At 36.5% G+C, this 13,344-nt stretch overlaps 1 non-coding gene across 1 annotated transcript; it reads left to right on the top strand.

Annotated features, from left to right (window-relative positions):
• The first annotated feature begins 1,104 nt into the window (after window positions 1-1,104).
• On the top strand, window positions 1,105-1,208 carry LOC148550771 (small nucleolar RNA R71). The gene has a single exon (XR_015893260.1). It is a non-coding gene; the product is annotated as a small nucleolar RNA R71 (small nucleolar RNA).
• The last annotated feature ends 12,136 nt before the right edge of the window (window positions 1,209-13,344 follow it).

The following is a 13,344-nucleotide window of genomic DNA, read 5'->3' as shown; positions in this document are numbered from 1 at the left end:
AAGAACTTTCCAGGATCCTGTTTCTTCTGAGGTAATTTCAATTGAACCAGATCATTTAGTTCATTACCAAATAGCTTGGCATTCAGCTTCATGATTGCTCCTAGATATTGAGCAACTTGCTCTTCAACCATGTCTTCATCCTCTTCAGAGGAAGAATACTCATCAGAGCTCATGAATGGCAACAATAAGTTCAATGGAATCTCTATGGTCTCTATATGAGCCTCAGATTCCTTTAGTTCCTCATTAGGAAACTCCTTAGTGGCCAGTGAACGTCCATTGAGGTCTTCCTCAATGGAATTCACTGCCTCTCCCTCCTCTATAGGTTCAGCCGTGTGGGGTATGTTGATGGCCTTGCACTCTCTTTTTGGATTCTCTTCTGTATTGCTTGGGAGAGTATTAGGAGGGAGTTTAGTAACTCTTTTACTCAGCTGACCCACTTGTGCCTCCAAATTTCTAATGGAGGATCTTGCTTCAGTCAAGAAACTGAGAGTGGTCTTAGATAGATCAAAGACTACAGTTGCTAAGTCAGAGTGGCTCTGCTTAGAATTCTCTGTCTGTTGCTGAGAAGATGATGGAAAAAGTTTGCTATTGCCAAACCGTGCTCTCCCACCATTATTATTATTGAAGCCTTGATTAGGCTTTTGTTGATCCTTCCATGAGATATTAGGATGATTCCTCCATGAAGGATTATAGGTGTTTCCATAGGATTCTCCTATGTAATTCACCTATTCCATTGTAGGATTCTCAGGGTCATAAGCTTCTTATTCAGAGGAAACTTCCTTAGTACTGCCTGATACAGCTTGCATTCCAGACAGGCTCTGAGAAATCATATTGACTTGCTGAGTCAATATTTTATTCTGAGCCAATATGGCATTCAGAGTATCAATCTCCAAAACTCCTTTCTTCTGAGTTGTCCCATTATTCACAGGGTTCCTTTCAGAAGTGTACATGAACTGGTTATTTGCAACCATTTCAATGAGTTCTTGGGCTTCTGCAGGCGTCTTCTTCAGATGAAGAGATCCTCCAGCAGAGTGGTCCAATGACATCTTAGACAATTCAGACAGACCATCATAGAATATACATATGATGCTCCATTCTGGAAACATGTCAGAAGGACACCTTCTGATCAATTTCTTGTATCTTTCCCAAGCTTCATAGAGGGATTCACCTTCCTTCTGTTTGAAGGTTTGGACTTCCACTCTAAGCTTGCTCAACTTTTGAGGTAGAAAGAATTCGGCCAAGAAGGTATTGACCAACTTTTCCCAAGAGTTCAGGCTATCTTTAGGTTGTGAGTCCAACCATGTCCTAGCTCTGTCTCTTACAGCAAAGGGGAAAAGCATAAGTCTGTAGACCTTAGAATTAACCCCATTGGTCTTAACAGTGTCACAGATTTGCAAGAATTCAACTAAGAACTGATGAGGATCTTCCAATGGAAGTCCATGAAACTTGCAATTCTGCTGAATCAGAGAAACTAATTGAGGCTTAAGCTCAAATTTGTTTGCTCCAATTGCAGAAATTGAGATGCTCCTTCCACAGAAGTCAGAAAGAGGGTGCAATAAAGTCACCAAGCATCTTTCTTGCATCTCCACCATTATTGTTGGGTTCGGCCATGTCTTCTTTCTTTTTCAAAAAATTCTGTCAGATCCTCTCCAGAGTGTTGTACTTTAGCTTCTCTTAGCTTTCTCTTTAGAGTCCTTTCAGGTTCAGGATCAGCTTCAACAAGAATGTTCTTACTCTTGCTACTGCTCATATGAAAAAAAAGAGAACAGAAAAGAATAGGAATCCTCTATGTCACAGTATAGAGATTCCTTTATGTGAGTAGAAGAATAGAAGAAATAGAATGAAGAAGGGAGAAGAAGAAGAATTCGAACACAGAGAGGGGGAGAGGGTTCAAATTATAAGAAGAGAAGTGTTAGTAAATAAATAAATAAATAAAAAGAGATGAGAGAGAGAGAGAATTCGAATTTCAAATTAAAATAAAAGAAAAATATTTTTATTTTTATTTTAATTATTGGTTAGTATTCGAAAATTAAAAAGAGAAATAAAATAAATTTGAAAATTAAATAAATTACTTAATTAAAAAGATTTTTGAAAAAGTGGTTAGTGATTTTCGAAAATTGGAGAGAGAAAAGTAGTTAGGTGGTTTTGAAAAAGATATGATTGAAATAGTAAACTTTTAAAATCAAACAAAAAGTCAAGTGGTTAATTGAAAAAGATTTGAAAATCAATTTTGAAAAGATAAGAAGTTAAAAAAGATTTTGAAATTGATTTTGAAAGGATATGATTTGAAATTTATTTTGAAAAAGATTTGAAAAGAAAATTTGAAAAGGAAATTAAAAAGATTTGATTTTGAAAATTAAAGTTGATTACTTGACTAACAAGAAACTAAAAGATATGATTCTAGAATTTAAAGATTGATCCTTTCTTAATAGGCAAGTAACAACTTAAAATTTTTGAATCAAAATATTAATTGTTAGCAAAGAATTCGAAAATATGAGATAAAATAGGAAAAAAATTTTGAAAATCAATTTGAAAATTTCGAAATTATTAAGAAGAAAATTGAAAAAGATTTGATTTTTGAAAAGGATTTGAAAAGATAGAATTTTTAAATTGAAAATTTGACTTGGCTAATAAGAAACAACTAAATTTTAAAACTTTATGATTAAATCAATTCAAATTTCGAAATTTATGAGTGAAATAAGGGAAATATATATTTTTTTATTTTTGAATTTTAATGAGGAAAGAGAAAAACATAAAAATGATGCAAAACACAAGAAATTAAGATCAAAACTAATAATGCATGCAAGAACACTTTGAATATCAAGATGAACACCAAGAACACTTTGAAGATCATGATGAACATCAAGAACTTATTTTTGAAAATTTTTAAGAAAAGAAAAATATGCAAGACACCAAACTTAAAAATTTTTATTCTCTAGACACTAATAATTCAAGAATGCATATGAAAAACAAGAAAAGACACAAAACAAGAAAATGCAAAGATCAAATAATGAAGATCATCAAGAACAACTTGAAGATCATGAAGAACTCAATGCATGAAATTTTTCGAAAATTTTTATAAAATTTAAAACATGCAATTGACACCAAACTTAAAATTTGACACTAGACTCAAACAAGAAACACAAAATATTTTTGATTTTATGATTTTATTATTTTTTTTGTAATTTTTCGAAAATTAATTGGAAAAAAGAAAAATAAATGAATTCAAAATTTTTAATAGGAATTCCAGGAATCATGCAATGTTAGTCTAAAGCTTCAGTCTAAAAAGATTAGACATGACTAGCCAAGCTTCAGCAGGACTTTACATACAACAGCCAAATTGATGGGAATCAACTAGCTCCTGTGATGATAAAAGTATCATCTTAAACTCTAAAATTCATTCTTAAAAATTCTGAAGAACAAAATAAATTTTTTTTTGTATTTTTTTGAAATTTTTTTTGAAAATAAAAAAGCTTAAAAATAAAATAAAATTACCTAATTTGAGCAATAATATTATAAAAATTTTAAGTTTGGTATCCTTTGTGTTTCTATTTTCTTAAAAATTTTTAAAATTAGTTGTTGGTGTTCATCTTGACATTCAAAATCTTCTTGTTGTTTTCTTTGTTTTGATCTAAAAATTCTAAGTTTGGTGTCATTTTATTGTTTTTCTCTTTCCTCATTAAATTCAAAAATATCTTTTCTATTTATTTAATTGAATTCTCGAAAATTTTAATTAAAAATTCATATTTTTATTTTTTAAATTTTTTTTATTTTATCTTATCTTAAGCTTTAAAATTTCAAATTTCAAAATCTTCTTCAAAAATCGTATCCAAAGTTTTTCAACTCCTCTTAATTAATTGATTATCTTAGTTTTTGAATTTCTTTTTCTTTTTTTCTTTTAGTTTTCGAAATTTATATTTTATTTTCCAATTATTTTATTTTATCTTATTTTTTTATTTATTTATTTGGTTTGTTTTTAATTAAATAAAATAAAATAAAAATATATTTTATTTGCAATCCACATCATCTCCCTTTCTCCATCATGGACCTAAGTGAAAATGAACAGTCCAAAAGGACTCTAGGGTCATATGCTAACCCCATTACTGCTGCTTATGGGAGTAGTATCTGTATACCCCCCATCAAGGCCAGCAGTTTTGAGCTAAATACTCAGCTCATTATCATGGTGCAGCAAAATTGCCAGTATTTCGGTCTTCCACAGGAAGAACCAACTGAGTTTCTAGCACAGTTCTTAGAAATTGCTGACACAGTACGTGATAAAGAAGTGGATTAGGATGTCTACAGATTATTACTGTTTCCATTTGCTATAAAAGATCAAGCTAAGAGGTGGTTAAATAACCAACCCACAGCAAGCATAAAAATATGAAAACAGTTATCAGACAAATTCCTAAATCAATATTACCCTCCAAAAAGGATGACACAGCTAAGGCTGGACAACCAAGGCTTTAAACAAGAGGATGATGAATCCCTTTATAATGCCTGGGAGAGGTACAGAGGGATGCTAAGGAAATGCCCCTCTGAAATATTTTCAGAGTGGGTGTAGTTAGACATCTTTTACTATGGGCTTACAGAAAAAGTTCAAATATCTCTAGATCACTCAGCTGGTGGATCTATACATATGAGAAAGACAATTGAAGAGGCTCAAGAGCTCATTGATATAGTTGCTAGAAATCAGCATCTGTACTGGAGTAGTGAGTCCTCCCTGAAAGAAGAGGCTAAAGCAGTATCCACTGAACTTAGTCCTCAAGAACAAGTTACTGAACTCAATTAGCAATTGCTTATCATAACAAAACAATTTGCAGAATTCAAAGAGATGCTCCAAGACACTAAAAATGCTAACCAGAATATGGAAGCACAATTGGATCAGACAAGACAGCAGCTATCTAAACAGATAACAGAAGAATGCCAAGCTGTTCAATTAAAGAGTGGGAAAACACTGAATGTATCAATCCAAGGTAGCAGGAAGCCAAGAAAGGAACAGCTAATAAAGGATAACCAAACCACTACCCAAAATCCCTCTGAGGACAGAAAGAGCCCAGAGAGGAATAATTCTGGCATTCAAACGCCAGAAAAGGGTGAAAAGGTGGCGTTAAACGCCCAAGGGATAGCCAATCCTGGCGTCCATACGCCAGAAAAGGGTGGCAATCTGGCGTTAAATGCCCATGTAGCCCCCAATTCTGGCGTTCAAACGCCACAAAGGGGTCAGACACTTGCAAGTGCTGATAACAACCCCCTTAAACAAGCTTCTCCAACCACTTCTATAGGAAGTAAACCTGCAACAACCAAGGTTGAAGAATATAAAGCCAAAATGCCTTATCCTCAGAAACTCTGCCAAGCGGAACAGGATAAACAATTTGCCCGCTTTGTAGACTATCTCAGGACTCTTGAAATAAAGATTCCGTTTGCAGAGGCACTTGAGCAAATACCCTCTTATGCTAAGTTCATGAAGGAGATCTTAAGCCATAAGAAGGATTGGAGAGAAACTGAAAAAGTTTTTCTCACTGAAGAATGTAGTGCAGTCATTCTGAAAAGCTTACCAGAGAAGCTTAAAGATCCAGGAAGCTTTATGATACCATGCACATTAGAGGATGCTTGTACCAAGACAGCTCTATGTGACCTTGGGGCAAGTATCAACCTAATACCTGCATCCACTATCAAAAAGCTTGGTCTGACTGATGAAGTTAAACCAACCCGGATATGCCTCTAACTTGCTGATGGCTCCATTAAAATCCCATCAGGCATAATTGAGGACATGATTGTCAAGGTTGGGCCATTTGCCTTTCCTACTGACTTTGTAGTGCTGGAAATGGAGGAGCACAAGAGTGCAACTCTCATTCTAGGAAGACCTTTCCTAGCAACTGGATGAACCCTCATTGATGTCCAAAGAGGAGAGATAACTTTGAGAGTCAATGAGGATGAGTTTAAGTTGAATGCTGTCAAAGCCATGCAGCATCCAGACACACCAAAAGACTACCTGAGCGCATATGTTATTGATTCCTTGGTGGAAGAGGTCAATATGACTGAAAGTCTCGAATCAGAGCTAGAGAATATTTTTAAAGATGTTCAGCCTGATCTGGAGGAATCAGAGAGAATAGAAGAACCTTTGGAAATTCCTCAGAAAGAGGATAAGCCTCCTAAACCCGAGCTCAAACCACTACCACCATCCTTGAAATATGTATTTCTGGGAGAAGGTGACACTTTTCCGGTGATCATAAGCTCTGCTTTAACTCCACATGAAGAGAAAGCACTAATTCAGGTGCTAAGGACACACAAAACAGCTCTTGGGTGGTCCATATGTGATCTTAAGAGTATTAGCCCAGCAAGATGCATGCACAAGATCCTATTGGAGGATAATGCTAAGCCAGTGGTTCAACCACAGAGGCGGCTAAATCCAGCCATGAAGGAGGTGGTGCAGAAAGAGGTCACTAAGTTACTGGAGGCTGGGATTATTTATCCTATTTCTGATAGCCCCTGGGTGAGCCCTGTCCAAGTTGTCCCCAACAAGGGAGGCATGACAGTGGTTCATAATGAAAAGAATGAACTGGTTCCTACAAGAACAGTTACAGGGTGGCGTATGTGTATTGATTACAGAAGACTCAATACAGCCACCAGAAAGGATCATTTTCCTCTACCATTCATAGACCAGATGCTATAGAGACTAGCAGGTCATGAATACTACTACTTTTTGGATGGCTATTCAGGTTACAACCAAATTACAGTGGATCCTCAGGACCAAGAGAAAACAGCATTTACATGTCCTTCTGGAGTATTTGCCTACAGAAGAATGCCATTTGGTCCGTGCAATGCACCTGCAACCTTTCAAAGGTGCATGCTCTCTATCTTCTCTGATATGGTAGAGAAATTTCTGGAAGTCTTCATGGATGACTTCTCAGTATTTGGAGACTCATTCAGCTCCTGTCTTGACCATCTAACACTTATTCTGAAAAGGTGCCAAGAAACTAACCTGGTTTTAAACTGGGAGAAATATCACTTTATGGTGACTGAAGGAATTGTTCTTGGGCACAAAATTTCAAACAAAAGGATAGAGGTGGACCAAGCTAAGGTAGAGGTAATTGAAAAATTACCACCACTTGCCAATGTTAAGGCAATCAGAAGCTTTCTGGGACATGCAGGATTCTATAAGAGGTTTATAAAGGATTTTTCAAAAATTGCAAAACCTCTGAGCAATCTGCTAGCTGCTGACATGCCATTTGTCTTTGACACAGAGTGTCTGCAGGCATTTAAAACTCTGAAAGCTAAGCTGGTCATAGCACCAGTTATTTCTGCACCAGACTGGACATTACCATTCGAACGAATGTGTGATGCCAGTGACCATGCCATTGGTGCAGTATTAGGACAGAGGCATAACAAGCTTCTGCATGTCATTTATTATGCCATCCGTGTTTTAAATAATGCACAGAAAAATTACCCAACCACAGAAAAAGAGTTGCTTGCAGTGGTCTATGCCATTGACAAGTTCAGATCCTATTTAGTGGGATCAAAAGTGATTGTGTATACTGATCATGCTGCTCAAAAATATCTCCTCACAAAGCAGAATTCAAAACCCAGACTCATAAGATGGGTGTTGCTTCTGCAAGAGTTTGATATAGAAATAAGAGACAGAAAAGGGATAGAGAACCAGGTAGCTGATCACCTGTCCAAGATAGAACCAGTAGCAGGAGCGTCACTCCCATCTATTGAGATCTCTGAAACCTTTCCGGATGAGCAACACTTTTCCATTCAGAAAGTACCATGGTTTGTAGACATTACAAACTATAAAGCTGTGAGATTCATACCCAAGGAGTACAGTAAGCAGCAAACAAAAAATTAATCACTGATGAAAAGTACTACTTATGGGATGAACCATATCTCTTTAAAAGGTGTGCAGACGGAATGATCCGTAGATGCATGCCTACAAAAGAGGCACAGAAGATCCTATGGCATTGCCATGGATCACAATATGGAGGACATTTCGGAGGTGAGCGAACAGCCACAAAGGTTCTCTAATGCGGCTTCTACTGGCCCACTCTCTATAGAGACTCTCGAGAGTTTGTACGTAACTGTGACAGTTGCCAGAGAGCTGGTAATCTACCTCATGGTTATGCCATGCCTCAGCAAGGGATCTTAGAGATTGAGTTGTTTGATGTATGGGGTATTGACTTCATGGGGCCTTTCCCACCATCATACTCAAACACTTATATTCTCGTGGCAGTAGACTATGTATCTAAATGGGTAGAGGCAATTACAACACCCACTAATGATACTAAGACAGTGATGAAGTTCCTCCAGAAGAATATCTTCAGCAGGTTTGGTGTCCCTAGGATACTGATCAGCGATGGAGGCACTCATTTCTGCAATAAACAGCTTGACTCTGCTCTGGTCCGATATGGAATCAACCATATAGTAGCAACTCCATATCATCCACAGACAAATGGGCAGGCTGAAGTATCAAATAGAGAACTAAAGCGGATCCTGGAGTGGACTGTAAATGCCCGTAGAAAGGATTGCGCAAGAGGTCTAGATGATGCTCTGTGGGCATACAGAACAGCATTTAAGACTCCTATAGGGACCTCTCCATACCAGTTTGTGTATGGAAAAGCCTGTCATCTGCCAGTAGAACTGGAACACAAGGCCTACTGGGCAACCAGATTCCTAAATCTTGATACTAAGGTAGCTGGAGAGAGGAAATTACTCCAGTTGAATGAGATGAAAGAATTCAGACTCAATGCTTTCGAAAATGCCAAGATTTATAAGGAGAAAGCAAAAAGGTGGCATGACAAAAGGCTGTCATCTAGAGTCTTTGAGATAGTACAGAAGGTCCTGCTGTTTAACTCTAGGCTCAGATTGTTCCCCAGGAAATTGAAATCCCGGTGGAGGGGCCCATATGTGATTACAAGTGTGTCACCATATGGCTATGTGGAACTTCAAGATATTGATTCTGAGAAAAAGTTCATTGTTAATGGACAAAGAATCAAACATTATCTTGAAGGCAATGTTGAGCAAGAATGCTGAAAGCTGAGACTGAGTTAAAAGCTTAGTAAAGTCCAGCTAAAGACAATAAAGAAGCGCTTGCTGGGAGGCAATCCAGCCATTATCAATAATTAGATGTTTGTAACAGTTAGATAAGTCTTTTTAATTTTGTTTTTCTTGTTATTTAAGATATTTTCAGTGAAAAAGTCAGGAAAATGGAGATTCAAGACATAAAACAGCGAAATCACAGAGGAAAGGAGCTCACTGGCATCAAAACGCCAGTAAAGAGGCAAACTGGGTGTTAAACGCCAGAATGGATACTATTCTGGGTGTTTAACGCCAGAAAAGGTAGCATTCTGGGCATTAAACGCCAGAATAGGCAGCATTCTGGGCGTTTAACGCCAGAATAGGTAGCATACTGGGCGTTCAGAAAAACTCCCAGTGAAGAAGGATTTCTGGCATTTAACACCAGCCAGGGTACCTGGCTGGGCGTTAAATGCCCAAAATGGCCACCAGATGGGAGTTAAACGCCAGAATGGATTTCATTATGGGTGTTTAATGCTAGAACAGACAGGGGAGAGGTAATTTCGTTTTCAATCCAAATTTTTTCGAATTTTCTTGTTTTAATTCAAATTTTTCTGCATCTAAACATTACAAACATTCAATTTCTAACTTCCATTAACAAAAATTCATAATCTTATAAATTCCTTTTAATTCTCCTTCAAATTCTTTTCAAATCTTTTTCAAAAACTTATTTATCTTCCCAATTTCTTTTCAAATCTTTTCAATTCATTCATATTATCTTTTATTTTTTTAGATACATAAACAAAAAAAATTTTCAGATTTAACTTCCTCATATCTTCTTCATATCTCTTAAATTTTGAAAATAATCTTCTCTTTTGCATATCATGTTTATCTTTTATCAATCATATCTTTCAATCATATCTTTTTCTTTTTAAATTTTCGAAACCATACCCTCCCTCCCCTCTATTTATACATTCGGCCATCACCCCTCCTCCATCATTCGAATCATTCTCTCCATCTACTCATCTTCTTTCTGTACTTTTTCTTGAGGACAAGCAAACCTCTAAGTTTGGTGTGATTTTCCGTGATCACTGACCAATATCATGGCCCCTAAAGGAAAACAAATCACTCCAAGAGGTAAGAAAGAAAACAATCAAAAACCACAATGGATGCATGAGAGGTTCTGCACTAAAGAACATGCAGATCATTACTTCAAAATAGTGTGCAGAAGATCAGTGATCCCAGAAGTCAAGTTCGATATGAAAGAAGACGAATATCCAGAGATCCAATAGTAGATTTGAAACAGAGGCTGGGAAATCCTAGCTAATCCTGAGATGAATGTGGGAAGAAACATAGTCCAGGAATTTTATGCAAATTTGTGGCTGACAGATAAGCAAAGAATGGAGGAAACTGCCTTCCACACTTTTCGAACCATGGTAAGAGGCAGGATTATCTATTTCCATCTTGACAAAGTGAGAGAAGTCCTCAAACTTCCTCAACTGCAAGATGATCCGGAATCCTTTAACAGGAGAATGGCTAAAGATAAAAAGTTGGATCAAGTTCTAGAGGACATATGCCTCCCTGGAACCAAGTGGATAACCAATTCAAAAGGTGTCCCAAACCAACTAAAGAGAGGAGACCTCAAGCCAGTTGCTAGGGGGTGGCTGGATTTCATTGGGCGATCCATACTCCCCACTAGTAACCGCTCTGAAGTCACTGTCAAAAGAGCAGTGATGATCCACTGTATTATGCTAGAAAAAGAAGTAGAGGTCCATCAATTAATTCCTTGTGAAATTTACACAATTGCAAACAAGGAATTGATGAGCGGATAATTTATACACTTTTTGGCATTGTTTTTAGTATGTTTTTAGTATATTTTAGTTAGTTTTTATTATGTTTTTATTAGTTTTTAAATAAAAATCACATTTCTGGACTTTACTATGAGTTTGTGTGTTTTTCTATGATTTCAGGTATTTTCTGGTTGAAATTGAGGGACCTGAGCAAAAATCTGATTCAGAGGCTGAAAAAGGACTGCAGATGCTGTTGGATTCTGACCTTCCTGCACTCGAAGTGGATTTTCTGGAGCTACAGAAACCCAATTGGTGCGCTCTTAATTGCGTTGAAAAGTAGACATCCTGGGCTTTCCAGCAATATATAATAGTCCATACTTTTCCCGAGATTTGATGGCTCAAACCGGCGTTCTAAGTCAGCATAGAAATTCTGGCGTCAAAACGCCAGAACTGGCATAAAAGCTGGCGTTTAACTCCAAGAAAAGTCTCTACACGTGAAAGCTTCAATGCTCAGCCCAAGCACACACTAAATGGGCCTGGAAGTGGATTTCTGCATCATTTACTCATTTCTGTAAACCCTAGGCTACTAGTTTTCTATAAATAGGACCTTTTGCTATTGTATTTTCATCTTGGTTCTTCTGGTTCCCTATCTGGGACTGAAGCCAATGATCACCATTATCACTTTTGTATTTTTAACGGTGGAGTTTCTACACACCATAGATTAAGGTGTGGAGCTCTGCTATTCCTCATGAATTAATGCCAAGTACTATTGTTTACTCAAGCCTATTTCTGTTCTAAGATATCCACTCGTTCTTCAACCTGACGAATGTGATGATCCGTGACACTCATCATCATTCTCACCTATGAATGCGTGCCTGACAACCACTTCCGTTCTACTTGCAATAGCTTGAGTGCGTATCTCTTAGCCTCCTGGTTCATGACGCATGGTTGCCTCGCCTGACAACCGAGCCTTCCATTCCATGAGATCAGAGTCTTCGTGGTATAGGCTAGAATCAATTGGCAGCATTCTTGAGATCCGGAAAGTCTAAACCTTGTCTGTGGTATTCCGAGTAGGATCTAGGAAGGGATGACTGTGACAAGCTTCAAACTCGCGAGTGTTGGGCGTAGTGACAGACGCAAAAGGATCAATGGATCCTATTCCAACATGATCGAGAACCAACAGCTGATTAGCCGTGCGGTGACAGCGCATTTGGACCATTTTCACTGAGAGGATGAGAGGTAGCCATTGACAACGGTGAAACCCAACATAAGCTTGCCATGGAAAGGAGTATGAATGATTGGAAGAAGGCAATAGGAAAGCAGAAGTTTAGGAGGAACAAAGCATCTTCATACGCTTATCTGAAATTCTCACCAATGAATTACATAAGTATTTCTATCCTATTTTATGTTTTATTCATATTTTAATTATCAATTCTCCATAACCATTTGAATCCGCCTGACTGAGATTTACAAGATGACCATAGCTTGCTTCAAGCCGACAGTCTCCGTGGGATCGACCCTTACTCACGTAAGGTTTACTACTTGGACGACCTAGTGCACTTGCTGGTTAGTTGTGCGGAGTTGTGACAAAGAGTTGAGATTACAATTGTGCGTACCAAGTTGTTGGTGCCATTGATGATCACAATTTCGTGCACCAAGTTTTTGGCGCCGTTGCCGGGGATTGTTCGAGTTTGGACAACTGACGGTTCATCTTGTTGCTCAGATTAGGTAATTTTATTTTATTTTTAAGCTTTTTACTTCTTATTTTCGAAAAATACAGAAAAATTTTTCTTCTTTTTCGTTCTTCCCAAAATAATTTTCCAAAAAAAAAAATCAATAAAATCATAAAAACCAAAAATATTTTGTGTTTTCTGTTTGAGTCTTGTGTCAATTTTTAAGTTTGGTGTCAATTGCATCTTTTTAACTTTTCTTAAAAATTTTCGAAAATTCATGCATGTGTTCTTCATGATCTTCAAGTTGTATTGATGATTTTATATGTTTGATCTTTAATTTTTATTGTTTTGTGTCTTTTCTTGCTTTTCATATGCATTTTAGATTTATTAGAGTCTAAACATTGAAAATTTCTAAGTTGGTGTCTTGCATGTTTTTCTTTTCTCAAAAAATTTTCAAAAATAAGTTCTTGGTGTTCATCTTGACATTCAAAGTGTTCTTGGTGTTCATCTTGACATTCTAAGTGCTCTTGCATGCATTATTAGTTTTGATCTTAAATTTTTATGTTTTGCATCATTTAGTTGTTTTTCTCTCTCCTCATTAAAAAGTCAAAAATAAAAAATATATCTTTCCTTATTTTACTCATAAATTTTAATTTAAAAATTCTATCTTTTCAAATCTTTTTCAAAATCAAATCTTTTTCAATTTCCTTTTTATATTTTCGAATTCTTGCTTAAAATTTTTCAAAATCTTTTTCATTTTTTCCTTTAATGCTTTTCGAAAATTTTAAAAATTGATTTTCAAAATCTTTTCCTTATTTTGCTTCATAATTTTCGAAATTACTACTAGCATTTAATATTTTGATTCAAAA

Source organism: Arachis ipaensis, chromosome B7 (assembly GCF_059453495.1).
Source record: "Arachis ipaensis isolate K30076 ecotype BB chromosome B7, ASM5945349v1, whole genome shotgun sequence".
In the NCBI taxonomy this organism is placed as follows: domain Eukaryota; kingdom Viridiplantae; phylum Streptophyta; class Magnoliopsida; order Fabales; family Fabaceae; genus Arachis; species Arachis ipaensis.
The sequence above is the reverse complement of the archived record's forward strand: the minus strand, read 5'-3'. Positions and strand labels throughout refer to the sequence as shown.